Source organism: Moschus berezovskii, chromosome 17, assembly GCF_049115385.1.
Source record: "Moschus berezovskii isolate FMDL1 chromosome 17, NW_MosBer_1.0, whole genome shotgun sequence".
Classification (NCBI taxonomy): Eukaryota; Metazoa; Chordata; class Mammalia; order Artiodactyla; family Moschidae; genus Moschus; species Moschus berezovskii.
This window is the reverse complement of record NC_142476.1, coordinates 26,685,997-26,712,927: the sequence shown is the minus strand read 5'-3', so window position 1 is coordinate 26,712,927 and position 26,931 is coordinate 26,685,997. Positions and strand designations below refer to the sequence as shown.

The window sequence follows — 26,931 nt, the reverse complement described above, 5'->3', positions numbered from 1 at the left end:
GCATCTCAGGCGGTGTCTCCTTCCCTCCCCAGTGCAGCTTCTGTCCAGTGGCCGACGCTTCATTCATCTTGCAGGCGCCGCGGCTCCCGGGCAGGGTGGAGGCGGGTTGGTGGCCGCGCCGGGCGGGGGAAGCTGGGCAGCGCCCACCGGTCCAGCGAAGGGAGGGGCTGCGCGGCGCGGATGCCGGGCCTCGCCGTCCCCTGCTTCCAGCAGGCGCAGCCCCTCGGCCGGACCCAAGGGCTGGCTTGGGTCTCCAGCGGAGCTGGGCCGTCCGGGTCTCCGAGCGGTCCAGCGGCTCCTCCCTGGCCACCGCCCGGGTGTCAGGCCCAGGACGCAGCTTTCCCGCCGGGGTCTCCCCTCCAGCGGCGGGACGCGCGCGCGCACACACACACGCCCGTCCTCGCCCTCGACTCCTCCCCGCGGCCCTGGCAGGCGCGCAATCCCGGTCCCTTCCTCCGGGGTGCGCGGCCCCTCCCGGGGGCGAGGCGCGGGCAGGACGCGCGCGGGAGCCGGGCGCGGGGAGGGGCCGGCGCTGGGGGAGTGTCTGGCTGCCCCCGCCCCTCGAGCGAGCGACTGGGCGACGAGGTCCCCTCCCTCCGTCCCCCTCCCTCCTCCCGGTCCCCTCCCTCGCTCGCTCGCCGCCAGCCCCGGCTCGCTCCCTGCCCACTCCCGGGGGGGACGTTCCGTGCCGCGGCCGCCGCTTCTTTCACACTTTAGTTGGGAGCCGCGCGCCGCGCTCAGTTACTGGGAGAGCTGGCCGCGCGCCGCCGCCTCCTGCGCGCACGCACCCGGGCCGGGCTTCGGGGGCTTCGGGGCTCTTACCCCCGGCCTCGGGGAGGAGGGGGCGACCGGGACTCACCGTGGGGAGGAGGAGGAAGACAAGGAGGAGGGAGGAAGAAAACCCGCGAGGAGGACCGGGGCGGGGGGCGGGAGGCTTGCCACCTTCAGCCCCCCCGCGAGCGCCCAAGGTAAGCGGGAGCCCCGCGCCGGCCCGGGGGAGCGGGGAGTTGGCGGCGCGTCTCGGCCCGGCTCCGCTCCGGGGCGCGCCCGGGTGGGCTGGGAGGCAGGCCTGCGGGTGCCTGCGGCGCGGCGGGGATGGAGCCGCGGTCGTGGCGCTGCCGGCGCGCGGCCCGAGCCGGGGAGGCTGCTGCTGCTGCTGCTGCTGCGGGGCTGGCGGGGACGGAAGCTGGGGTGGGGGAGCCGCCGGGGGCGTCTGCCGGCCGGGACGCAGGGGCTGGGATGCGGTCGGGGCTGCTGACGACTTTCGTCACATTGAGGCCTGGGTGGTTGGGGTTCGACACCCCTGCTTTCCCACCCGCCGCCACCCCCTCCAACGCCGCCCTCAGCCTTTCCTGCTCCTCTCGAGCTTTGCTCGTAGCCGCCGTACTTTTTGCAAGCCAGAGCTTGAAAGCAAAAACCAAAATGCAGAACCTTTGCTCGGTCTCCGAGTCTCTCCGCTCCGACGGATCTGTGTGTTTGTGTGGGTGCCGTGGTTCCCCGAATTTCTGAAGTTTTGACCTTTCGGGGAGGGGGCTGACTTGTCTCTGTGCCGCGGTTTGTCCCCCTCGATATATTTATTATTCGTGCCCAGGCGAGGCAGCCTGGGAGTGGGGCGCTCCGTTATTGTACCTGGGGAAGATTTCACTCCCCTCTGCGGGCAGTTCGCGAAGTGCGGCCGCCTGCAGCTGCCTCTGGTCGGCTGCTGGGTGTCCTTCCCCTGCCTTCCACCCTGCCCCCCACCCTCTGCTCCGACGGATTTGTTTTTCTCCCCTCGCTTACTGTTTGTGCGAGAGAAGCCCTCTCATCTTCCATTCATCTCTTTTCCTAAGGCTCTGGATTGGCTCAGGCACGATGATAAAAATTAGGGTGGCTTTTCTCCGCTCCAACAGTTGCACGGTCAAAGGTAAAAATATATCCACATAATCACGCATTAATCCTGGGAGGTGACAGGCACCGTTCGAGATAGAAGTGTTCGGGTTACCAGTAGGACGTTGACGACCTATGTATAAGGTAGCTCCGGTCGCGTGTGGGTTAGGAAAATTGTTTTAAAATAGATAGTTAATTCTGTTGTGGCTGGAAGACAGCCTTAAGTTCAGCTATCGGAGCAAGTCTGAAAGGGAGCCAGCTTGGTCACCCAGAACTTCAGGAAAGACACACATGCTCTGACTCAGACTTTGGGAGTGGGACTGACACACCATAGATTCCATGTAGTACTTTTTTTTTTTTTTTTTTAAGGAAACAGTTGGGCTGTTCGGGGAAGTGACACGTTCATTACACAGACAGATACTATGAACACTTCCTTACTTCATGGGCGGCTGGGCTCACCTTCTACCTAATGAGAATAATCTTTCTGTTGGTAGAATTGGGATACATCAGGATAGAAAAAAAACAAATCATGGGTAGAGTTGGTCTGGCATGCTGTAGCTTTCGTCCATCCAAGTACTAACCAGGCCTGACCCTGCTTAGCTTCCCAGATGAAAGGAGGTTGGGCGCATTCAGGGCAGTATAGTCCTAAACACTATAGCTTTCTTAGAGGGGAGGAGGTAATGTTTCTTAAGGGTCTTTAAGTCCAAGGTGCTCAAGTTGGGGGATTTCTCCCCTTTTTCATACTTCTAGAGCTGGATTGTAGGATCAATAGAACATGTTCTGTGTTGGCTGTTTGGAAATGCATTTGATCAGATGCGGAAATTAATTTAGACTTGGTTATTTTTCTTTTGCTGCCTATAAAGTAGGAAGCGCTGGTGATGGGACAGCTGAGTGTATTTGTCTCTGCATTAAGCCAGTGCTGGGACTAGCACTTCACAGATCAGAAATGCAGTGTGGAAATCCTCCCCTAGTGTTTCCTGCTGTGTAGACTGGGTTCTAACAACAGCTCAGGATGGCTGTTCGGAAAAGCATTGAAGACAAGCAAAGTCAGCACTTGGACGAACAGAGGGCTTCTAGAAGGAGTGGGGTGCTTCTGTTGTCAAGTTTCTCTCTTTAGGGCATTTTTCCCAAGAAAAGTTGGCCCTGGTTTGTAACTTGGTCTTATATCCAATGCCGATATTTCATCCTAGAAGGCCCCTAAGGTTCTAGGTTCCCTCTTCAGCTGACTCAGTTAAACTGGTCGAGTTCTTTGGGTTCTTTGCTAGTGTTGTTTGTGTTCTTTATCCTCTCACCCCTGATCTCACTTTATCATCTAGCATGGATTTCTGGGGGTGCTTCCCAGGTGGCCCTAGGGATAAAGAACCTGCCTGCCAGTGTAGGAAACATAATGAGACAGCGGTTCGATCCCTGGGTCCGGAAAATCCTGTGGAGGAGGGCATGGCAACCCACTCCAGTATTCTTGCCTGGAGAATCCCCTGGACAGAGGAGCCTGGCGGATGGACAGGACTGAAATGACTTAGCATGTTCGCACACATGGATTTCTGGGAATTAATAGGCTACTGTCTGAAGTGGTTTGAGCTTCTTGAAGCATCACAGGGTATAAATCAAAAGCCTTTTCATTAATTGGTACTATTTGCTGTGACTCTACTCTACCCAAGAGGAAGGTGATGTCCCCCATTGTGGGTATCATTTCCAGGTTGATGGTGCCTCAGTGCTGTGTTGATTTTTGACCAGGCAAGACCTGACTGTCACTTAGTGATTTGCTCCAGACTCCTAGTGCCCGCCCTCCCTCCGCTTTTTCTAAAGGGGAAGTTGTGCTTCTTTTTTTTAATTAATTTATTTAATTAAAAAGCACTGGGTCTTCATTGCTGCAAGCGGAGTTTTTCTGGTTGCCGCGAGCGGGGGCTACTCTTCATTACACATGGGGCTTCTCGTTGCGTTGGCTTCTTTTGTTGGGAGGACAGGTTCTAGGGTGTGAGGCTTCAGCAGTTTCAGTTAACAGGCTCAGTACTTGTGGCTTAGGTGCCCCATGGCATGTGAAATCTTCTCGCACCAGGGACTGAACGCGTGTCCCCTGCATTGGCAGGCAGATTCTTATCCACTGGCCCTCCAGGGAAGTCCTGGCCCCTTTCTGGTAGCTGTTTTCTGTCAGGGAACAAAACAGTCCAGGTTGGAGAAGGAAAAGTTTGGCATCTCCCTTTAGAACAGGGGTGGGCAGGATATCGTTCACTGAGGGTCCTAAGTGTATCACCAACTTCACGGGAGCTTATCAGTAGAACCTGGAGCTCTGAGAGGCACCAGCAAGTGCATCTTGGGCTGTCTTAGATTCCTTCTTTGGAATTACAGAAGCCTCAGAGCTTAAGAGAAGTGAAAGTTGTGATTAATTAGGCTCTCGTTAAAACATGGAAAGCAGATTGCAATAAATCAATGTAAAATACTTGGAAAACTGAGAAGAGGAGAGAGGGTCTCAGGGAGAAGGTCTGCATGCAGGGAGAACTACTACCCTGGAACTGTATTTTAAAACTGGTGACAGTTGTGACTTTAAGAGATCATAATTCAAGAGCTTATCTGAAGTGACATGTTAATTATATACATACATATTTTTAAAGTAGGCAATTATTTAGCTCGACTCCCTCAGTTCTGAAGTTTAATTTTACAACTTACACTGGCAACAAGAAACAACTTGACATGCTGTGGTTATGCAATCAGGACAAGAGTGGTTGTGCATAAACTGGGCGAGGATGAACCTGGAAATGAACACACAGCAGTGTCTGCAGTCACCAGGTAGTAAGCGCCTTCCCCTCCTTTATTATTGTTTTTTTTAATTCAGTGTGTTCCTGGAAAATGCATTTCCTTGGTTGCAGGCTAGCCACATAATGTCAAAGATTGTTTTCTCTATATACTTATGAAAGGAGATGCAGCTGCCTCAATCTGAATGGAAACCAAGATGAACTGACCAAACTAGGTAGTTAGAGGCAGATTATCTTGCTCGTCTCTGCAGCCTCCTTGGCAGCTGATGGATTACATTGCACTTACTTGCAAGTCACTCAATGAATGATTGGACTGAATGGAATTCACCTAATTAGTTAAGATCTGTAATGTGTCAAAAACCTCTTTGGAAATACATTAGATGTGGATTTCCATTTTCATAAATCAGTACGGTAGTTTATCAAGAGCTCCATATTATGCCGCAGGTAGGATTTTTCGATGTGGAAACATGTTGGACAGAAAAGTAAACATATCAAGCATAATGTCATCTCAAATTACTGGAATTTCTACTTAGGGTCATCTTCATTCAGAATATACATAATATTTGTTTTTGACAGATATTTCTTCACTCCTGATTGTGACTCTGGTCTTCATCTTTTTTTGTCCCAGGCGTTCATTGAATAACAGTGCTTTGTATTTAAAGTGCTTTATAGTTTTCAAAATTCTTTCACGTACCCTTGTCTTACTTGACACAGTACTGTGGTCATGGCACACAAGGTTTTCCGTCCTGGGATCGCTCCCAGAATGTGCCTGCAGCAAGGAGTGGAGAGAGGTCCTGGCGAAGCTCAGGTAGCCCCACCTCTTGGTTTACTGGATTTTCCCAAGGGAGGCCGTCATAGATATTCACTGCTGTTCCCTCTAAAATAAAGTAAAACAAGCAAAGGTGAGACCTGCCTCATGCAGCGAGCACACTCAGCCTGCCAGCATTCATTCTGTGGCTCTGCCCCGGCATCTGTCTGTTCCCTCTCCCTTTTACATTGCTTCGCCAGACGTCCCTTTTACCTATATCTCCTTACTAAAGCGTTTCTGTCCCATAGATGTTCATCCATAGGCCTCCTGCTTCTTCTCCCACCACCTTACTTGTGTCTGCAAGACTTGGCTTGTGTGTATCCCAGTGATCTTTTCCAGTCCTTTAACTGTGTCTTCGGGCCCCCTTTCCCTCTGACAGCTCCCACCTCTCTGCGCAAGTGTAGATTTTCTGCTTCCAGTCACTTCCCCTGTCTGCCCTCAGGGCCTCTCTTCCTAGTCCTACTTTGCCCCACATGCCTCCCTTATTACCTCCGCCCACTGCTCTCCATCAAGCCCTCAGATCTCTCAGCCCATACCTGCCTCTGCCTGTTTCACAGGCTCACACCATATCAGCAGACGTGTTTACAGCATTCATGAGTTGAAGTCTACATGCTCTGTACCTTGTAGAAAAATGGAGTTAGAGCATTCTCAAGTTTGGGAATCTTTCTGCCTTTGTGTTCACTTTTTTTCCAAAGATATATATATACATATGCTATGGTTAGTCACTCAGTAATGTCCGACTCTTGGCAACCCCATGAACTGTAGCCCTCCAGGCTCCTTTGTCCATGGGATTCTCCAGGCAATAATACTGGAGTGAGTTGCCATGCCCTCCTCCAGAAGATCTTCCCAACCCAGGGATCAACCTTCCCAACCCAGGTCTCCCGCATTTACCATCTGAGCCACTGGGGAAGGGGATTCTGCCAGGCCAAATTCTGAAACTCATCAGGACAAGGAACTCCTTTCTATGTCTGTTCCATTTCCTTCCTTCTGGAATAGGAGTGTCTGTAACTATTATCATGTGCCTACCCCATCACTGCGTATATATATTGTTAGATAGATAGATAGACGTGGACCGTTTTTAAAGTCTTTATTGAATCTGTTACAGTACTACTTCTGTTTTATGTTTTGGTTTTTTGGCTACAAGGCATGTGGGATCTTAGTTCCCTGGCCGGGGATCGAACCCACACCCCCTGCATTCAAAAGCAAAGTCTTAACCTCTGGACTCCCAAGGAAGTGCTTGTTTTCACTTTTGATTCCACAATGTTTTTGACTTTTAAAGACTCTTAAAGCTCTTTAATAATAGCTGGTGCACTTTGCCTCATCATTTCACTTAGCTTTTACATTTTATGTTAGATAATAGATAAAGAAATAATCTAGGCGATTCCTGTTATTTTTAAAGATTGGATGAACATACCTTGAGAAACATTTCAGAAATTTTCATAATGACACCGTCGAAAGGCTCTCCTATACACCAAAATCTACTTTCTGGGCTTCCCTGGTGGCTCAGTGGTAAAGAATCTACCTACAATGCAGGAGATGTGGGTTCGATCCCTGGGTCGGGTAGATCCCCTGGGATAGGAAATGGCAACCCACTCCAGTATCCTTGCCTGGAGAATCCCATGGAACCTGACGGGCTACAGTCCATGGGGTCCCAAAGAGTGAGATGCAACTGGGTAACTGAACACACAGATACATTTATGCTGAGCAAGGATTCTTTAGCTGAGACCTAACATTGTTGCCTTCCCTTATCAGTTTATCACCTATGTGGCCCTATTAGTAGGATCATGGGGAGAAAAAGTATTAAACTGAGGACTACTACTGGAAAAACACAGCCTATTGACTCATGACATATGACGAACTTGGATTGGTCTTTTTATAAAACTGCTTCAAAAGTAGATCCAGCACTAGTTACGCAATATCCTGAGGGCTCCAGGGCTTTTGGAAGAAGGTGCTTTAAAGCAGAGCAGAGAGAATGGATTTTAAGAAAGAAGTCCTCTCTTAAGTGGATCTGTGTTTTATTTGAGTGCCATGGACGTTGCAGTAGTTTCAGTTCCATATATTAGGACATTTACCACCTTCCTTGATGACATACGATTTTCCCTGCCAGAGTAGGGTAAGGAAGGAGAAGGAGGGGTTGGTAGTCTTTGCTGGAGTGTGGGGACATTTTTCATACCCATCATACCCATCAGATTCTGGTGGAGTAGGGTTCAATCCCTGAGTCCGGAAGATCCCCTGGAGGAGGGAATGGCAATCCACTCCAGTATTCTTGCCTGGAGAATCCCATGGATAGAGGAGCCTGGTGGGCTATAATCCACAGGGTCACAAAGAGTTGGTGACAACTTAAGCGATAGAGCACACACATAGGCGAGACCCACTCAGCAGTCCAAGAGATGCAGTATTTATCATCACAAGCACTCTGAAAAGCTTATCCCTGAACCCCAGGGTTGGCACGGAGGCCTATACTCTTTGTTTACAGTATAGGGGAACCCCTGTGTTAACCCTGTGATTTCTTTCAGGAGAGGGTTGAAAGGCCAGATGTGAACTAAGGAGATGCTGCGAGGCTGCCCTGCTGAGATTTTCAGAGAACTTTTCAAAGACACAGATAATTAATACATGCCAAGGGGTGACTTCAGCAGTTCTATCTGAAAGTTCTGCCAACAGCAATTTTCCTAAGATAATTTTGTAACAGTTCTTCCAATTAAAAGGTTATAAAGGAGCCAGCCACACATATCTCTATGTCTCAGGCAGATACTATTACTGTTTTCAGGAAGGAGGTGAGAATCCAGGAACCTCTTTTTTTCCTATTTACTGAAAATTCAGATGTTCTGGTCTCCATGCCAGGAATCCATTACAGTCTGGGGACAACTCCCAAAACAAAGTTTCTGCTTACCCTTGGTGGCCGCACCAACACACACCGCCAGGTGGCCTTGGGTTTCCCTCCCTCTGCCACTTCTTTTCAGGTCCAATCCCTTCTCCTCCAAAGAGCTTCTTTGACCATCTGAGTGGTGTCTTTCTTAGCTTCCATGAACTCCTGCAGCACTTGCTAAGTCACTTCATTTGTGTCTGACTCTTTTGCGACCCCGTGGTGTAGTCAGCCAGCCTCCTCTGTTCATGGGATGTTCCAGGCAAGAATACTGGATTGGTTAGCCATTTCTTTCTCCAAGGGGTCTTCCCAACCCAGGGATAGGACCCATGTCTCCTGCATTGGCAGGTGGATTTTTAACCACTGAACCACCAGGGAAAAGGTCTTGCAACACTTATTTGGTGTTTATTTCTTTCACTATTGGTTTTGATCTTGATTTATGTTTTTTTGGTCACCCCACCAAATCATCAGCTCTGTCATGCCCACTGGGTCTTAAGGGTGTAACATGCAGAGTAAATAGCTGTTGGTTGATTGACAGCTGGTCATTGGTCTGAGGCTTAGAATTTTTCTCTGTGAAGACCTTGCTCCCATTTAAAACTTTTTAACCAAATGAGGAAGTGGAGTTTCTCAGGGATGAGAAAAGATAATGGGAATTTTTTTATTCCTTTGTTGGCCAAGGTTAAAGCGTCTAATCTCTCTTACTCATGAAGATAATGTACTAAACAAACATTTGTTGATGATACTTTGTGTCATCTCTGTGCCTGGCACAGGGGAGATGCTGGAGATACAGATAGAAAGGCCTGGCCCTGACTTTGTGGACTTCTCAGAAAAGCATGGGAAGTGTCAGGCAAGCACATGGTGTTTGGGGAAGAATCAGGGTGCTTTGGAAGCTGGGGGAGAAAGCAGCTGACTCTGTCTAGAGGTAGGCTGACTGGGTACCCTGTCTCCCTGGGACAGTCCAGGCCTGTGCCCATCGTTCAATGTAATTATTAATGCACACCCTTTGCCCTCAGAAGTCTCCCAGTTTGGACAACAAATATTGATATAAGATCCCCCAACGTAGAGAAGTCATGGAAGGGTTCACAGAGAAGGAGGTATTTTGGAGGACACTGAAAAGCCAAACAAGGGTCCCTAGGGTATTGTTTACATTTCCTAAAGTATTGGAGGACCAGCATTGGTTTGCTGACCATTTTCCTCATTTTACTGTGGATTTGCATACTAGTTCACAGACTGGCATTTGGGGATAATAGGGATATGAGGGTCGATGGAAGGTGAAGTGGCTTCCCAGGTGGCACAGTGATAAAGAATCCACCTGCCAAGTAGGACATGTGGGTTCGATCCCTGGGTCAGAAAGATTCCCTGGCGAAGGAAATGGCCACCCACTCCAGTATTCTTGCCTAGGAAATCCCATGGACAGAGGAGCCTGGGGGGCTACAGTCCATGGGGTTGCAGAGTCAGATAGGACTGAGAGACTGAGCATGCATGCAAGGAAGCTGCAGTAGGGCGTTCCAGCAGAGTTCACACACCAATGTGGAGACATGCGATGTCAGTCGCTGTGACCTGGAGCACATGGAAGATGAGACTGATGAACTATGCAAGGCTTCATAGCGCTAGAGTTTGGACTCATTGCGCAAAATAAGATGCACTGAGAGACAATGAGAGATTGTAAGCGGGGGAGAGACATAATTTGCATGATAGATGGTTCCTTTGTGAGTGTGGGAAAAGACTGGAGGGGGACTGAGAGAGTGACCCCAGGACACCTACTGCATAATTGGTGCCCAGCACATTTTTGTTGAATAAATGAACGAAAGAGTTTTTGAATATGGGGTAGTTGAAGCTACATAGCTTTATGTGAGATTGCTTGGGGAAAGTAAATAGAAGGAAAACTCTGAACCCTGAGTTCCAGAGAACACTGACTTTCGTGGGCTGTGGATGGAAAGGATAGTGGATATTAAAACTATAGGCTCTCATCATGGTAAGAAAACCAGGCAAGTGGTGTCAGGAAGAGAGGATGGATCAAGAATTGGTGTGTGCTTCACATTGTCACATGAAGGAGTAAAATAGCATTGAAGGGTTTTTCCTCAGAATTTATAATTCTGTTATAAAAATAGAAGTGGAAATATTTACCTTATGGCAGATATCAAGACATAGGTAATTGATTAACCAAAAAGTTGATTTGGATTTTTCTGCAAGCTGTTATGGGAAAACCCAAATGAACTTTTTGGTCAACCCATTACTTAGCAGTATAGAATAAGCTATGGTTTTTCCGGTAGTCATGTACAGATGTGAGAGTTGGACCATAAAGAAAGTTGAGCGCCAAAGAATTGAAACTTTTGAACTGTGGTGTTGGAAAAGACTCTTGAGAGTCCCTTGGACTGCAAGGAGATCCAGCCAGTCAATCCTAAAGGAAATCAGTCCTAAATTTTCATTAGAAGGACTGATGCTGAAGCTCCATTACTTTGGCCTCCTGATGAGAAGAACTGACTCACTGGAAAGATCCTGATGGTGGGAAAGATTGAAGGCAGGAGGAGGGATGAGATGGTTGGATAGCATCACTGACTTGATGGACATGAGTTTGAGTAGGTTCTGGGAGTTGGTGATGAACAGGGAAGCCTGGTGTGCTGCAGTCCATGGGGGTCGCGAAGAGTCAGACATGACTGAGCTACTAAACTGAACTGATATATAACACTGGGGAAGAAAATGGCAACCCACTGTAGTAGTATTCTTGCCTGGAGAATTCCATGGACAGAGGAGCCTGGTGGGCTGCAGTCCATGGGGTCACAGAGAGTCAGACACAACTGAGTGACTAACACAACACGTAGAATTACTATATTCATGCTGCATGCAAGGATTGAAGTTTTATCATTGTTAGTTTTATACATTGGGGTTCTGAGGTTTACCTTATACCATTTATGCCACTACCGGGTGTAGTAAAAGTCTGAGGCCATGTTCTTGGAGGATGATGGAATTACACAATATTTAATCATGGTGAATTTACAGGTGTGCATAGTGACGTATAAAGGGGTTAGAATACATGATTGTTAATGGCAAGCCACTCCAGTACTCTTGCCTAGAAAATCACATGGACGGAGGAGCCTGGTAGGCTGCAGTCCATGGGGTCGCTACGAGTCAGACATGACTGAGCGACTTCACTTTCACTTTTCACTTTCACACATTGGAGAAGGAAATGGCAACCCACTCCAGTGTTCTTGCCTGGAGAATCCCATGGACAGGGGAACCTGATGGGCTGCCGTCTATGGGGTCACACAGAGTCGGACACGACTGAAGTGACTTAGCAGCAGCAGATGTGGAGCCATCTGTGGGGGAGGGACACATTAAGTTACAACATTTTGTTACAAAGGATGGCTAGTTGTAGAAGCCAGGCTGAGTAGCAGTGTCACTGAAGGTTTGTGGTAAAAATAAGAGACGATTGTTGCAGAATAGATTGTTACTTGTCCTCAGTCTCTACTGAGAGACCCCAGGTGGAGGCAGGGGGTATCATTATAACATATTGGAGGGAACTTGGACTTTGGATTCAGCAAAATTATCCCATTTCCACCACTTCCTAACTCTAGCTTCCTGGTCTTGAATAATTATGTAATAATTGACAATAGTAATAATAAAAGCTAACATATATTGAATGCCTACTCTGCATCCAGGTGCTGTGCTAAGTACATTACATGCATTGTCTTTAATGCTTGCAACAACCTTATGAAGAACCTATGACTATCACCTCTATAGATAAGGTAGAACTGAGGTTTAGGGGTCTCTAGGACCTTGCCTGGAGAATCCCAGGGATGGCAGAGCCTGGTCAGCTGCCGTCTATGGGGTCGCACAGAGTCGGACATGACTAAAGCGACTTAGCAGCAGCAGCAGCAGGACCTTGGTCAAGGTCTTATAGCCAATAAATGGTGGTGCTGAGACTGGAATCCAGGCTCTCTGACTCCTGGGCAAGAGTCAAGCTTTTAATTATCAACTCCTGGGCAGTTCTGTTTTATGCCTTTCCCACTACACATATACATTCCCTTCTCCTCACCTATTGGTTCTTTTTGAAGCAAATAGCAGACATCTTGTCTGTACATACTAGATTATATTTCTAAATGATAACATCTTTTTTTTTCTTTTAATACAGCCAAGTATTATCATTCCTTAAAAATATTAACAATAATTTCTTATTATCTAGGTAGTAATCAAATTTTCCTGGTGGGCCCATATATTTTTTAATGATTAATATATTTTGTTCAGAATCCAAACAATATTCACACTTGAGAGATGCATCCATCTTTCTTTATAGACTTCCTTTCTCTATTTTGGGCTTCCCTTGTGGCTCAGCTGGTAAAGAATCCACCTGTAATGTAGGAGTCCTGGGTTCAATCCCTGGGTTGGGAAGATCCCCTGGAGAAGGGAAAGGCTACCCACTCCAGTGTTCTGACCTGGAGAATTCCATGGACTGTATAGTCCACGGGGTCGCAAAGAGGTGGACACAGCTGAGTGACTTTCACTTTTTTTGACAGATTTATCTGTGGGATTCTCTACAGTCTGCAGTTTTCATCTTCATTTTAGTATTCTTCACTATCTTCTTCAGTTTCCAATATTTCCTGTAGTTTGGTCAAGATTGGAAGCTTGATCAGGTGGTTTGGTAGGAGTGCCTCATAGAAAGTGCTCTGTGGGAGGCACACATGCCTTTTTATTTGTTTATTTGTGCGGTTAAGACTCACTGGACTAACAGGGTGGTGATGGGGGCTTCCCTGGTGGCTCAGTGGATAAGAATCCACCTGCCAATGCAGGAGACATGGGTTCAATTCCTGATCCAGGAAAATCCCACATGCCCCAGAGCAACTAAACCCGTGAGCCACAACTAGAGGCTGCACTCTTGAGCCCGTGCTCTGCAACAAGGGAAGCTGCAGAGATGAGAAGCTTGTGCCCTGTAACTAGAGAGTGGCCCCCACATGGCGCAAGTAGAGAGAAGCAATGAAGACCCAGCACAAAATAAATAAATTTTTTTAAAAGAAAGACTAACTGGTGGATTTAGGTGTTGTCAGCCTGATCTTTCCGTTGGAAAACTTCCCGAGGCCCTTCAAAAACCACTTTGGTTATTGCTTAGATATATTATTTCAGAAATGGTTGAAAAATGATAATATTCTGTCATCTCTTCTGCATTTGGTTAGCTGGAGTTTTTCTATCAAGAAGAGATTTACCACATCAATTATTTGGTCACTTCAGAGTGTAGTCCATTTAGGACAATTAATGCTCAGTTTTATTCCCTCTATTTTAAATAATGTTCAGAATTATGAGTTGATTTTCTAACATTTTTCAAAGAAGACCAGTGGATATCATTATGAACTCATGGATTTTAACACAATTCATGTGTTTATAGTCCTTTGCAGTTATTTCTTTTTAAGTTGAAGTTATCTTTGGCCCAAAGGAGAATCTTTAAATTGGCTTCTGAATCCTTTTGACATGACTATACTTGTGTTTGAGGATGTCCTTACTTTGTGGTATGACAAAGATATTTCAGAATCCTCTAGTTCATTTCCTGTCCCAGATCTTTTTATTTCTAACTGATATTTAGAGACCACAATACAGGTGTTAGGAGTTCTCATTGTCTTTGGACTGGTCATTGTTCCTAGGTCTGTTCAAGTGGACAAAGTTAAAAAGTATAGATATGTATGTATATCTAGCTACTGAGACATGGATATATATATGTGTGTGTGTATGTATATGTTTTTGTAAAAATGTGTGTATGTATGACGTGTGTGTGTGTGTGTATATATATGTGTGTGTGTGTTTGTTTATGTATCCATATTGTTTCTGTTTAATATAAGCAAGGGCTTCCCCAGAGGCTCTGCAGAAAAGAACCTGCCTGCTAGTGCAGGAGATGCAGGAGACACAGATTAGATCCCTGGGTTGGGGAGATCCCTTGGAGCAGGGCATGGCAACCCACTCCAGTATTCATGCCTGGAGAATTCCATGGTTGGAGAAGCCTGGTGGGCTACAGTCCATAGGGTTGCAAAGAGTCAGACATGATTGAAGTGACTGAGCACACAATGTAAGCAAATGTATCTATTTTTTCTCTTTTTTTCTAAAAGGTAGCATACTATATATGGTACTATATATATATATATATACTATATGTGGTACTATATATATATACACTATATGTATATGGGGTAACTATAGTTACCCACCTTGCTTTTTGCACTTACTGGTATTTTTCAGAGATCACTCTGAACTCATATATTAATATAAACATTTTTCAGTAACTTTTACAACGGCAGAGACTCCATTGTGTAAATATACCAAACTTTATTTGTTTGGCTACATGGCTATTTTCAGTCTTTTGCTTTTGCATTGTAATGGGAATAGTTTGTTTTTGGTGGTGGGGGTTTATTTGCAAATCAAACATACAGCCTGAATGGTTAAGTTTTTCCTTAACTAAATGGACAGCTGAATGAACAGTGCTGCAGTGAATAGCCTTGTGAATATTTATACATGTATTCTTGCCAGTTTATCTTTAGATAGATGCCTAGAAGTGAAGTGAGGTTGCTGGGTCAAAGGATAACTGGATTTACAGTTTTGTTTGACATCACCAAAGTCCTTTCTGTGGGTACTGTACAATTTTGCATTCCCCAGCGGATAATGAGAGTTCCCTCTTACCCCACAGACTTACCAGTAGACATGTAAAAAACCTTTGGGTCTTTGCCATTCAAATGGTGAGAGATGATACTCTAGTGTAATTTTAATTTGCATCTCTTATTATGAGCTAGCTTGAGTTCCTTTTCTTATGTTTTGGGGCCATGTGCATTTCTTTTTCTGTGAATTGTCTCTTCATATATTTTGACCATTGTTATAGGATTTTAGGTCTTTTCCCCCTTTATTTATGAAGCTTTTTATACATTAGGGCCGTTAAATACTAGGCATATTATCCCTAATATTTGACACTTTTCCCTAGTTTATCATTTGTCTTTTCCCACTGATTATGATTTTTCTAATGTAATTTTTCCCTTTGACTTACTCAGTTCTATCAGTCTTTCTTTATTCCCTCTTGGATTTGAATCATGATTTGGAAAAACTTCTAGCTTGTAGAGCAGCACTGTTCAATAAAAGCGTATTGGAAACCACGTATGGAAATTTTTAGCAGCCGCCATAAAGCAAATAAAAAGAAAGGTGTAATTAATTTAATAATATATTTCATTTAATCTGTCAAAAATATTGTTATTTCAACAAGTAATCAGCATTTTAAAATTAGTAATGAGATATTTTACATTCTTTTCATGCTGAATTTTTCAGAACTGATGTGTATTTTATACTATAGCACATCTCAAGGTGGTCACTAATTTTTCATTGTAAATACTTAGTCTGAAGTAAACTTAATCTAAACTTTTATGAAATCTTAGATTTCATAAATTTAAAGTTTAAAAGTAAGTTCACATAATAGAGTTGTTCCAAGTGTACATAAAAGTCTTTCAATAGCTCTGTTGAGTGTATTTTTAAATTTCAGTTTAAATTATCTAAAAGAAATTAAAACTGCAAATTCAGTTCTTCGCTGGTTTCAGGTGCTTGGTAGCCATGTGTGGATAATGACTACCATCTTGGACAGCACAGTTATAGGATAGTCACCCGTATTTTCTTTTGGTATTTGTGTGGTTTAATCATTAACATTTAAATCTGTGACCATTGATTGGAATTTACGTTGGTGTATGGTATGGGGAATGGATCCAATTTTCTTTGTTTTCTAACATGTTTATTTGGAAATCACAAACCACTTATTTATTAAAAAATTCATCTTTTCCCCACTAATTTGAGATGTACCCCTGTCATATAGGCTTCCCTGGTGGCTCAGATGGCAAAGAATCCACCTGCAATGTGGGAGACCTGGGTTTGATCGCTGGGTTGGGAAGATCCCCTGGAGAAGGAAATGGCAACCCACTCCAGTATTCTTGCCTAGAGAATCCCATGGACAGAGGAGCCTGATGGACTACAGTCCGTAGGGTTGCAAAGAGTTGGACAGGATGGAAGTGACTAAGGACAGCACAGAATACTTACCATATACATAATTGTTATAAGTAATTAATAAGCTATATTTCTGCATTTTCTATTCTCTTCTGTTGGTTTGTCCCTGCATATTCCAACACCCTACGATTTTCATCATAGAGAACAGATAAATATATTTTAATATTAATACCATGTTGGGATACCATTTCATACCAAACAGATTAGTAAATGTCTGTCAGCATTAAGCACTGGGCAAGAATGTGGAGCAGAGGGAATATATGCATACATTGGTGGTGACAGTATAATTTGATATATGATTTTGGAAAGAAATTTGGAATGCCTTGTGAGATGGTCATCCCCTGACCTTTGCCTTCAAGATAGCAGAGCAGATCCAAACCTGCAATGGGAACAGTTTTGTCTAATAACTTCAGTTTGCCATTCTAATATTATCAATTTCTGTAGGAGCTGGATTGTGAAAAAAGGTTGGGAAGCAGTGCCTTAGAGAAACTTACACATGTGCAAGAATGTTCAGAGATAGCAACCCTATTCATAACAGTCGAACACTGAAAACAACTTTTATGGCAATCAACAGTATACTGAATACAGAAACTGTGATGTGTTTATAATAGTCCTGAGAGTAACCTGCAACTGTGTGTAACAATATGGAAGAATCTCACAAGTATAACATTGAGAGGAAAAGGACTGTAGAAAAATGATACATTGTGATCCCATTTATGTAAAATTCAAAAAATACTAAACCAAAGCAGTACATTGTTTAAGGACTGAGTCATATATGAGATGACTAAAGAAAAGCGAAGGAACTGTTGTTAATATAAAGTGCTGGAAGATAGTGACTACTTCTGAAGGCAAAGGGGAGGGGCACAGCCACATGGAACTTCGAAGGTGTTTTATATAAGGTTCTGCAGGCAGGTTCTGAAGTATGTAGGTAGGTACATAAACATTTTTGTTTTTATACATTAAATTGTATGTGTGTTATGTGACTGCTATTTTATAACAAAACAGAAGCAAAACAGCAGCAAAATTCCAGACTCAGGAATAGGCTAACCAAAATTCAAATAATTAAATTTATGCTCGAGGAAAACTTTAGATGTAAAACACTTTGCTCTGTCTGTCTCTTGTTTAGTGACTGACTTTTTAATTGGCTGGCAGAACAGTTGAAGACAGATTTGCTTTTATTGTCTGGGTCAGGCAGCAAGAAATATATCGTTGTGTTCTGCACACAAGAGTGACTGTCATATTACCAGGTACAACTACAGGTTCTTTGACACTGAGGCAATTTGTTTTGGTACCAAGCAATTAATTTTGGAACCATTTTTTGCATTTTAAACCATGGCCAGCTTTAAACTTTATTCAGAGAGAAGATTTTTGAAGAGACAGCATCATAAATAGCAAATGTTCATCAGGTATATGCTGTACACCGGATGCAATGTATACATTAAGTCATTTAATCCAGATAACAGTCTCCTATTAAGCCATACAGGTTATACATATTGCCAGAGAGTCAACACAGGATAAACATGATGAGATTTTCATGAAAGCTTGTCTGGCCTCGAATCCCATATTCCAAAACAGCTTTTTAAGAGCTTCAAGAACTAATGCATCCTTTCCTCAGTGCAATGCATCCTGACTCATTCCAGAAGGAGTATTTCTAGCCTTAACATTTCAGAGAAGGAAGTGCAGGTCTTCAGAATGTCTGTGAATTTTAACATCTGTTTAAGTTTGCTGTCTTCAGTAGCATTAAGCAGCTGCTCTTTACCCCTCTGTTTGATGGTCCTTTCATAGGCTTGGTGACCTTAAAGAATTTGATTGACTGAGCAGTGGAAGACCTGCCAGGGTTTCTGTTGGTTTTCTGATGTGAAAATTTTGCATCCCCAGGATTAGCCCAAACCCCAAAACCTCTCTTCACCATGCCTGTGCAAAGCCTTTGCAGCCTGTTGCACCTTCTGGCATTAAGATTACATGTATCTCTTTCTCCAACTTGTCAAAATTTTAAAACCATTACCCCCTCCTTGGTTCTTCAAGAATTACCTTATGTATCCCAAATTGTGCTTTCAGCAAGTGAAACTTATTCCTGATCTTTTATCTGAGTCGTTATTTATATTATTATTATCAGACCCAGCACTGATAATTGTTATTATGCTTTGAAGTTACATCATATTTAGCTTCAGAGTTCCCCCATACCCCTTCTTTCCACTGGTATTTTCTGGAGAGAACACAGCTGAGGAAGGCAACAGGGTGGGAAGGAGTATTTAAATGAGCATTTGGTTGCTAGGTAACCTGGCTTACTCAGGATTTGTGACTTCCTAAAGTTATACAGAAATTAACTGTAGAGCTATTTGGAATCTCTGTCCAGTGGCACATTCCTCTTTAGATTAGTGTGCATTCACTTTGGAGCTGACAGTAGCTTCTAAATCTACACAGCCTCTTTAGGAGCTATTAGACTTACTCTTTCAAGGGAGTGAATATGGCCAAAAAACCCCCACTTTTTTAATATAAAAATGAGGTCAGTGTACAAGTGAAGATGGTGAGTCCCCATCACATCCTGTGATCTGTGGATGTCTGAAGTGCCTTTCCAAGCCCTGGGAAGATAGTTTTCATAGTGATGCTGAAGCCAGCCTTGTATCTTCCGTCTTCATTATATTTGAGTTTCCACTGAGTTTGCTTTAGGTTCTAGTGTCAAGAAATATACTTGTCCTTTGTGTAATCTCCAGTGAGAGTTATATGGTGTTTTGTGTGAAGATAAAATAGCTTGCATGTGTTAGATATTTCACTTTTTAAAAAGCATAATATCTAAGATTAACAGAATTTAAAAGGAACCAAATAGAATTAAATAATCGTCTATGATTTGCAAGGAAGTTAAGTATGTCCAGAAAATGAAATGCATGTGAGACTTATACTGGTTTTCTACTACTTGATTAGATCCTATAATATGTTTTGAGGGCTCTTCCTTGGATCTTAGATGTTGTCAGCCACAAAGGTGGAATCAGAGTGAGGATGAGGGAGTAATGGCCTTGAAAGGAAATAAAAAGAAGCAGTGATATTTACGATCAAGTGCTGTTCTTTGGAAAATAACATTTATTTTCAAACTTGTAGCAGGTTATTTGTTAAGGGGCAGAGAATGTCCGAATTCTGGGGGAAATTCAGTTCAGATGATACTGCTTATCCTCTGCACGCAACCTGAAGATAACCTTGTAATTTACAGCAGCACATTCAGACTGTATTGTCCTGATTGCTCCTTTAAAGGCCTGTTCCGGAAGGACTTGAGCCTCTCTCTCTGTTACTTTGTGCTTTAATGGGCCAGCTGCGTGCATGTGAAAGCAGGAAGGGAAACTTGGAGAGGCTGTAGTCTTTTGGATGCTTCCTTGAGATTCAGTGGGTTTTTTCCTCCTTTCTACACTGCCCTCCTTCCCCTTTCTTGAACTAACACATGTGGCTATAACGTTTTATATGTTTAAAATGGGTGGGAAAAAAATTAAATACATGCCTAAATGGTCTTTCCCACAATTGAATGAACTACAGCTCCATTTGGTAACATTTAATATGAAAAACTCTAAGAATCTCTCAGGTTAAGATTTTCTCTCTAAGCTAAACACAGCTTTCCCGAGGTCGCAGCCTGTGTCCTGCCACCTCCCCTTAGCGCCGTGAATGCATCTATTAAACAAATGCGTGCACAGTAGTCCAGAAATCCAGAAACGCTGTTTTCTCTCCCTAAGTAAACAAAACGCTGCATTGGCCAGAGGGACGTTTGGGAACTGAAAACCCGAAGGAACATTTTGGCCACCCCAGTGCATCATCTTGGGTTATTTTGATAGCTCTAAGCAGTATCTTACCTGCTTACCTTTGAAGTATCTTGCCTTTTTTAGGGCAGATGGTGGGACTGGGGCACTTCGGGAAATGTGCCAGGTCTCTAGCAAATCATTCATGATGCCAAATGAACATTGTATTTGACATGGCTATTTATTATTTTTTTTTATCAAGTGTAAAGAAGTCTTAAAAAGTTTTGTCTCTTCTTTGCGTTGGTAAGTCATGATGAGGCCATGAGAAAGTCAAGATGAAGAGGACTCGGTCTGGTTTGTGCTGCATGGGTACAGGAATGCCGTAGCAGAAGTGCTGATGGGTGTCAGGTGGGGAAAAGAGCCATGAGCTTCCAAGACTAGGGTTTAGAAACCATGGAGTGGGCCTCGGGGAGCTGGAATCCTCATTTTCACTAAACTGGTTCTCCCTTTGTTACCTATGGTCAGCATAAGAAAGAGCAGTTGGAGAATTAATAACTCACTGATCATTATTAATACTGCGACAGGGCAGCTAAGAAGGAGAAACATGTCCTAAATCGAACTTGTAACAGTTCAATATTTCCTTGCTGAGTGGGTAGATGACTCAATGCACTTGGTATAATACATTAGAATTGCTCTATTAAAACTGGAAAATGTGTCTTAATATTGTAACGTCGCAGTCAGGAATGGTTTATTTTTGTTGGTGGTAGCTTATTTCCAAATCAAACTTAAAGCCTGAACTGAAACATTACTTGTCATTTACTGGACAGACAGCTGAATGAACAGAGAAGGTAACTGAATTTATTCTACAGCCGCCGAAGCCCTGGGTATGACGGCTTTGTGCTTGTTGGCAAACCCTGCTGCCAAAGAGACTTCAGAGAGACTTCAGTGTCTCAACAGGGGGACCCACTCTGTCGGTGAGAAAATACTGCTCTACTGGGCTTTTTATTAACTTGAAATTTTAAATTCATCATTCCTTGTTTTGAATCCAGTTCAACAAAGGGTTATTGTTTGGGTCCTTTGCTAGGGCCTGGAGCTTTGATAAATTGAGCTATAGGTTAAAATGTTTATCATCAAAGAGGAAATTTTGTCTATGTTAGGTATTTGTGAGGAATGAGAAATCCCTGATAAGTGCTGAGAAATAGGAATAGTCACTCAGCTGCTGAAGAGATAGAATGAGAAGACACATCCCCCTGAAGGCTTTGCCCATCCTTTGGGGATAGTCTGACCTTTGAAAAAGCTTTAGTGGTCAGATTTCACCACCTTTTCTCTAGCATCCCAATCTGATGAAGTCTCATGCATAACAAAAATGGCACATTAGGGTCCTTTTATTTAATTCTGACAATGCCCCACTAGAAAATTGTAGAACAAAGTCTGTTCCTTAGCCACAGGGCTATTCTTCCAGTGACCTAATGGGTTTGAATGTCAGTCCTCTTTCAGTTGCTAGACTACTAAGAATTGTTTCAGCTGAGAAGGTGAAATATGGGTAGCTTCCATCTATTCAGCACTCTTTTTTTTTTTCATTCTTACACAACTTTCAAAGAAAGTTTCCCTTGATGTTTGTGGTGTTGGGATGACCCGAGGCCAGCAGTTGGCTAAACTGCTGTAGTTTCGCCTTGGGCCAGGTGAGTCACAGCTGGGGGGCCAGGAATCTGCTGTTTGTATTTTTCAGTGAGTGGGCTCTTGTGTTGGAATACACTAAGGTCAGAATTGATCCTGACCTCCAGCCTTTGTAGAAAGAGTTATCTCACAGTATTGGGAAAAAGCAAATGAAATAGGTTAGTGGTGGAGTGTATGTGGGCTGTGGAGTGTGGACTTGAGATGGGGGCTTGGACGACTGCAGAGAGTGACCTGCAGATGGGTTTTTAACACAACGCCTTTTCAGGTCTCTGTGCTCAGTCACTTCAGCCATGCCCGATTCTTTGGACCGGAGTCGTCTGTCCGTGGACTTCTCTAGGCAAGAATACTGGAGTGGGTTGCCATGATCTCCTCGACCCAGGGATTGAACCCATGTCTCTTGCATCTCCTGCATTGCAGGCAGATTCTTTACCGACTGAGCCACCGGGGAAGCCCTGCTATCGGAATAAAGGGATTGATAGAGGATTTTGGTGAATTAAAACAGAAAGAGCAAGAAAGGAATCTATACCAAAGTAAAATATACCTCTTAATCATGAATTAATAGCTCTTTTGCTGTTGTTTAGTTGCTAAGTCGTGTCCAACTCTGTGACCCCATGGACTGTAGCCTGCCAGGCTCCTCTGTTCATGGGATTCTCCAGGCAAGAATACTGGAGTGGGTTGCCATTTCCTCCGCCAGGGGATCATCTCAGCCCAGGGATCGAACCTGCATCTCCTGCATTGGCAGGCAGATTCTTTACCGCTGAGCCACCACTTTGCAGAGAGAGGATTTCAGTCCACCTGGCCTACCTCAACTTTGAAGCTGACTGTCTTCCTAGCACACTGCCTGGTTCACCGCAGGCCTCAAAAAATTGAGTTAAATGTTACGGTGACTCCAGGGCCTCTTGGTATTCATTGTTTCATTTACCTTCTCTGTGGGTTTCTGAGTAATACCTTACTGTTCTAAACTGTCCTGTCAGTTGGCTTTACTTTTATTTATGCCCTTTCTCAAGCAGCACTGAAGAGTAGCTATCAACAGAGGAGAATCAAGACATCTATATAAATTTGTATAATGGCAGGCAAAGACATATAACAGAATATAAATAAAGTATAAAAATTGGCAAACTTTTAAAACATAAAATGATAAGACTGTGGAGAAGAAAGTGTAAGGACACTAGGAAATTTAATTTTTTCTATATAATGGAAATAAAGCATCTGTTCGTAAATTTTTAAATAATATCTAATAAATATGCTGCAAGTGTCTTCTTTTCAAAGAATGTATTGTTCTGGTCAGGAAAAGAAAAAAAAAGAACTGTAATAGTTAAAATGTCTGTGAATAGTGTGTTTATATAGGAAATATGGCTTTGGAAGCAATGTTCAGATAATTATGGGTGTACCTGGATAGGTAAAGATGTTTCAGGCCATTAGAATTTTTCTTGGAAGGAAGAGTTATACTAAGATCAAGGAGGTTTTTCAAGTGGACATATTGGATTTCATACTTTAGTCATAACTCTTGAACACGTTGAATAATTTTGACTAAATTTGTAATAGCACAAGAAATGTCTTAGATTCAACCCTGTGGTTTGATGTGCAGTATTTAAACAACCAATAAAAGCCAGTCCATTTCCAAATGAACATTTTTCTGTGAATTAAAATGAATTACAGTATACTTTAAGTGGATAAGATGGCTAGTGTATATGTCCATATTGAATGAGAAGGTGTGGTCAGTTTTCCAATCTTCTAATATACATTTTGGATTAATTTTATCTGAGATTATGAAAGGTTAATTTACCAAAACTGTTTTTTTCCCTTAAGTCCCTTCGTCAACTAGAGTTGCTTTTCTCAGGCAATTCTAAAATCCTACAGAAAAAAATATAAATGAAATATTTTCAATTGGAGAAAGTGCCTTATTGATTCTCTAATTTTATTTCCATTAAAAAAAATTCAAAATATATGAAAGCTTAAACATGAATATACGTGGCTTCTGGGGAAGTTTATGATCAAATACACAATCAGTGGGGTCCTATTAGTTTTCAGGGTTGGTGTTAAGTAGGCTTAGAAAAACTACTGGCTTCTCTGGTCTTCAGAGATCTCTTCTGCAAATGGGCTAGAGGCTGTTACTCCCTTCCTCATGATTACAAATGAATTATATTTATCTGTTTGTGTGTGTGTGTGTGCAGTAAATTGTGGCTATTGGGCAGCTACGTACAAACTAGGGTGTGGAGAGTTCAATGTTATCTTTTTCTTAAAGCCAACATAACTAAAAGTTATTGGTTAAGTGAGTTTCTTTTGAAATGACTCATACTGAGTTTATTATGAGACATTAGTAGGTTCTGTGTTATTTCTGTCATAAGCTAAAATTTGTCTTTAAGTCCACTAAGCTTGCCTCACTGTGCCAGACCTAGTTGCAGGATTCAAAACTTATTTGATGCCCTCCTGGTGCTAATCATATAGTCGAGAAGATACCTAAAGTTATGCAGAGATGACTATTTAGAGACTATTTGATATGGCTGATCATCATTGAATTAAATTTCCGAGAGAACTGGGATGTCCAAGCGTTCCTCTAGTTCCTGTTGCACAAGTACAGATGGCTTTTTAGTGGGATGGATGCTATGGCAAAGATAATATCGTTGGGTGCTTTTTATATTTCTTTGTTTTTAGTTTAGTTATTTCACTTCCCTAACCCCTGTTTTTCAGTCCCTGTCAGATAAAGCAAGGGTTTTCTTAGGAAATAATGCAGCCAGGTTTAATTGCCACTCAAATCAAGACAGCACACAACCCACAGTTAAGGCGAGAGTATCACCCTGGGGGTTGTCAGCAGACCAGTGTGGGTTTTCCTGCATAAGGAATGAATGCTTGAAGATGCAGTATAAATTATAGACTCTGGGTAATGTGAACACATCTCCATTGGATGGGTGCTTGCAAACATCCTCACGGTTGGAGAACACTTAGAAGAAGCCTCATACAGGGGTAAATAATGCCCAGGTACTACTTTGTCTACTTAAAGAAACACATTAGTAAAAACAAAGAAATCAGAATGAAAATGGCAGAGGGATCAAACTGATGAAGCTAGATGAGAGTTAAAGTCCAGAAATGCATTCTGGAAAGCTCTGCCTAATTACATTACAGATATTTTGCAGATTTAGCCCTGTGTTTCCCTGTAGCCACAGGAGAGGAAACATAATCAGTTACAAGATTCAGTTATAAAATAAATATGTCATTTCTTTGCACAAGCACAATTGTTGCAGCTACTCCTATGGAAGAAATTCCTCCTCGTGACGGGTCAGCTGGGTGATGACAGTTTAACTTTGCTTTGGAAAATCCAGATTTCTTCCTGAGCCTTTTCTAGAAATAGTTCTGTTGATTATTGAAGGTGGGGAGCATTGTAAGACATCACACTTTACACGTCTAGAGGGATTTCCTGGCTTTCCTCCTGGGAGTCAGTCGTCTAAAACCCCAAGAGCAAGGGAAAGAAACATAATCTCTGCTGTTTATCTGTTGTCTCTGTGGTGGGTTTGTGATGCTGGGTGACCCTGCAGGGTCCACCATGAGTCATTTCATAAATTCTGTAAGGAAAAGAATGAGGGACTTCCCTGGTGGCCCCATGGTTAAGAATCTGCCTGCTTAATGTAGGGGACACAGGTTTGATCCCTGGTTTTCAGCTAAGATCCCACATGCCTGTGGGCCACAACTACTGAAGCCCGCAAGCACGTGGGCTGCAGCAAGCACTGCAGTGCTCTGCAACAAGAGATGCTACCAAAACGAGAAGCCCCCGCTCACCACAGCTAGAGAAAACCCAGGTGCATCAACGAAGACCTGGTGAAGCCAAAAATAAATAAATAAATGGGAAAAAAGTTTGTTTGTTTTTTTTAAAAGAAGGAATGATTGTGGCTTTGTGCATGTTGAGATGTATGGATATGACAAAATCTATGTAGGAGAAATTCTTAAAACCCTAATATTGGTCATCAAACTCCAGAGGTGAAGCTCATCCTCACATCCTGATAAAAATTATACAGTCTCTGTAGGCAGTTATTGAATTTATCTGAACTAAATCTCACAGTGTTAATGACGACCAAGGTAAGGGAGTGAGTCGCTGCTTTGGGTCAGGATAGATGTCCTGTCTAAACATCTTAATGATGCCAGAGTTGATTTTCTTTTTAGGTTCTTAAAAGCCTTTGAAATCTGTAGGATGTTTTTGGATTTTTTTCTGGTTTTGATCAGCTGCAGAGCTTGCCAGTCAATCTCTGAAGGAGCTCTGGTCAGACCTGAGTTACCAGAGGAGTATGTTTCTGAAAAACGCCCAGTAACCCGAGGCACTGAATCTGTAGCCAGGGTTGGCTGTCTCACCAACCACTAGTTTCGAGAGAAGACTGCAGGGAATCTCGGAGAGGGGTGTAGGAAATGGAGTGAGAGTGTGTGTCAGGTCTGCCCTGACTCCCAGAGCCTTGTGAAGAATTCTTTCTGCCCTTGAAGTGTGGTCTGTGTGTATGAGCGTACATGTGGTGAGGACAGCTTCAAACCTCTTTTTTCATCTATATACTTTGACAGAGAAGTGGAAAGGAAAGAGGAGCCTCAAAGTCAGAGAGGAGTGGCAAGGGAAAGTCACTCTGCCTCACATTTGAATATTACCCTGGATAAAAAAAGGTCCCCTTGTGTACATATCACAGCTGCTTCCTCCTTCCTTTCAGGCAAATCCATTGGCCACTGTGGAGCTGCTTGTGTGATTATTAATAATAACCTTCCACTTACACACACACTGGGAAATCTTTGCAATGGAATACGTGACCTGAGAACTACAGAGTCTGGTCGTATCTCCTCCCACTCCCCGATAACCTAACACTAGACCCAGAACTTAATAGTTGCTCGGTGAATGCATATTGGATTGATTTGATTTTAGACACTGGGAAAACAGTCCTTGGGCTGTTTTTGGAAGAGGGGGCAAACATCACTCAGTGGAATCCTCAGAGAGTGCTGGTCATGCCTAGGTATTCCAGCGACTGTGACTAAAGCCTGACACATGTGAACCTGAACTAACTGGAGGAGCCCTACAGATGGACAATTTGATTTTAGTAAAAAGAAATCAGAAAACCTAACCAAACCATGGATCTGGGAGTAAACGTCCTAATTAAGTAGTCTAGTTTTTATTCTCTTACATAAGACCCAAATTCAGTCCCTGAATCGGGAAGATCCCCTGGAGAAGGCCGTGGCTACCCACTCCAGTATTCTGGCCTGGAGACTTCC

At 43.5% G+C, this 26,931-nt stretch overlaps 1 protein-coding gene across 1 annotated transcript in view; it reads left to right on the top strand.

Moving 5' to 3' along the window:
• Positions 1 to 631: 631 nt before the first annotated feature.
• Positions 632 to 26,931, top strand: part of C17H1orf21 (chromosome 17 C1orf21 homolog) — a 251,136-nt gene continuing 224,836 nt past the window's right edge. The window contains exon 1 of the mRNA XM_055419112.2: positions 632 to 968. The gene's annotated coding sequence lies outside the window, so the exon portion shown is untranslated. The remainder of the gene's footprint in view (positions 969 to 26,931) is intronic.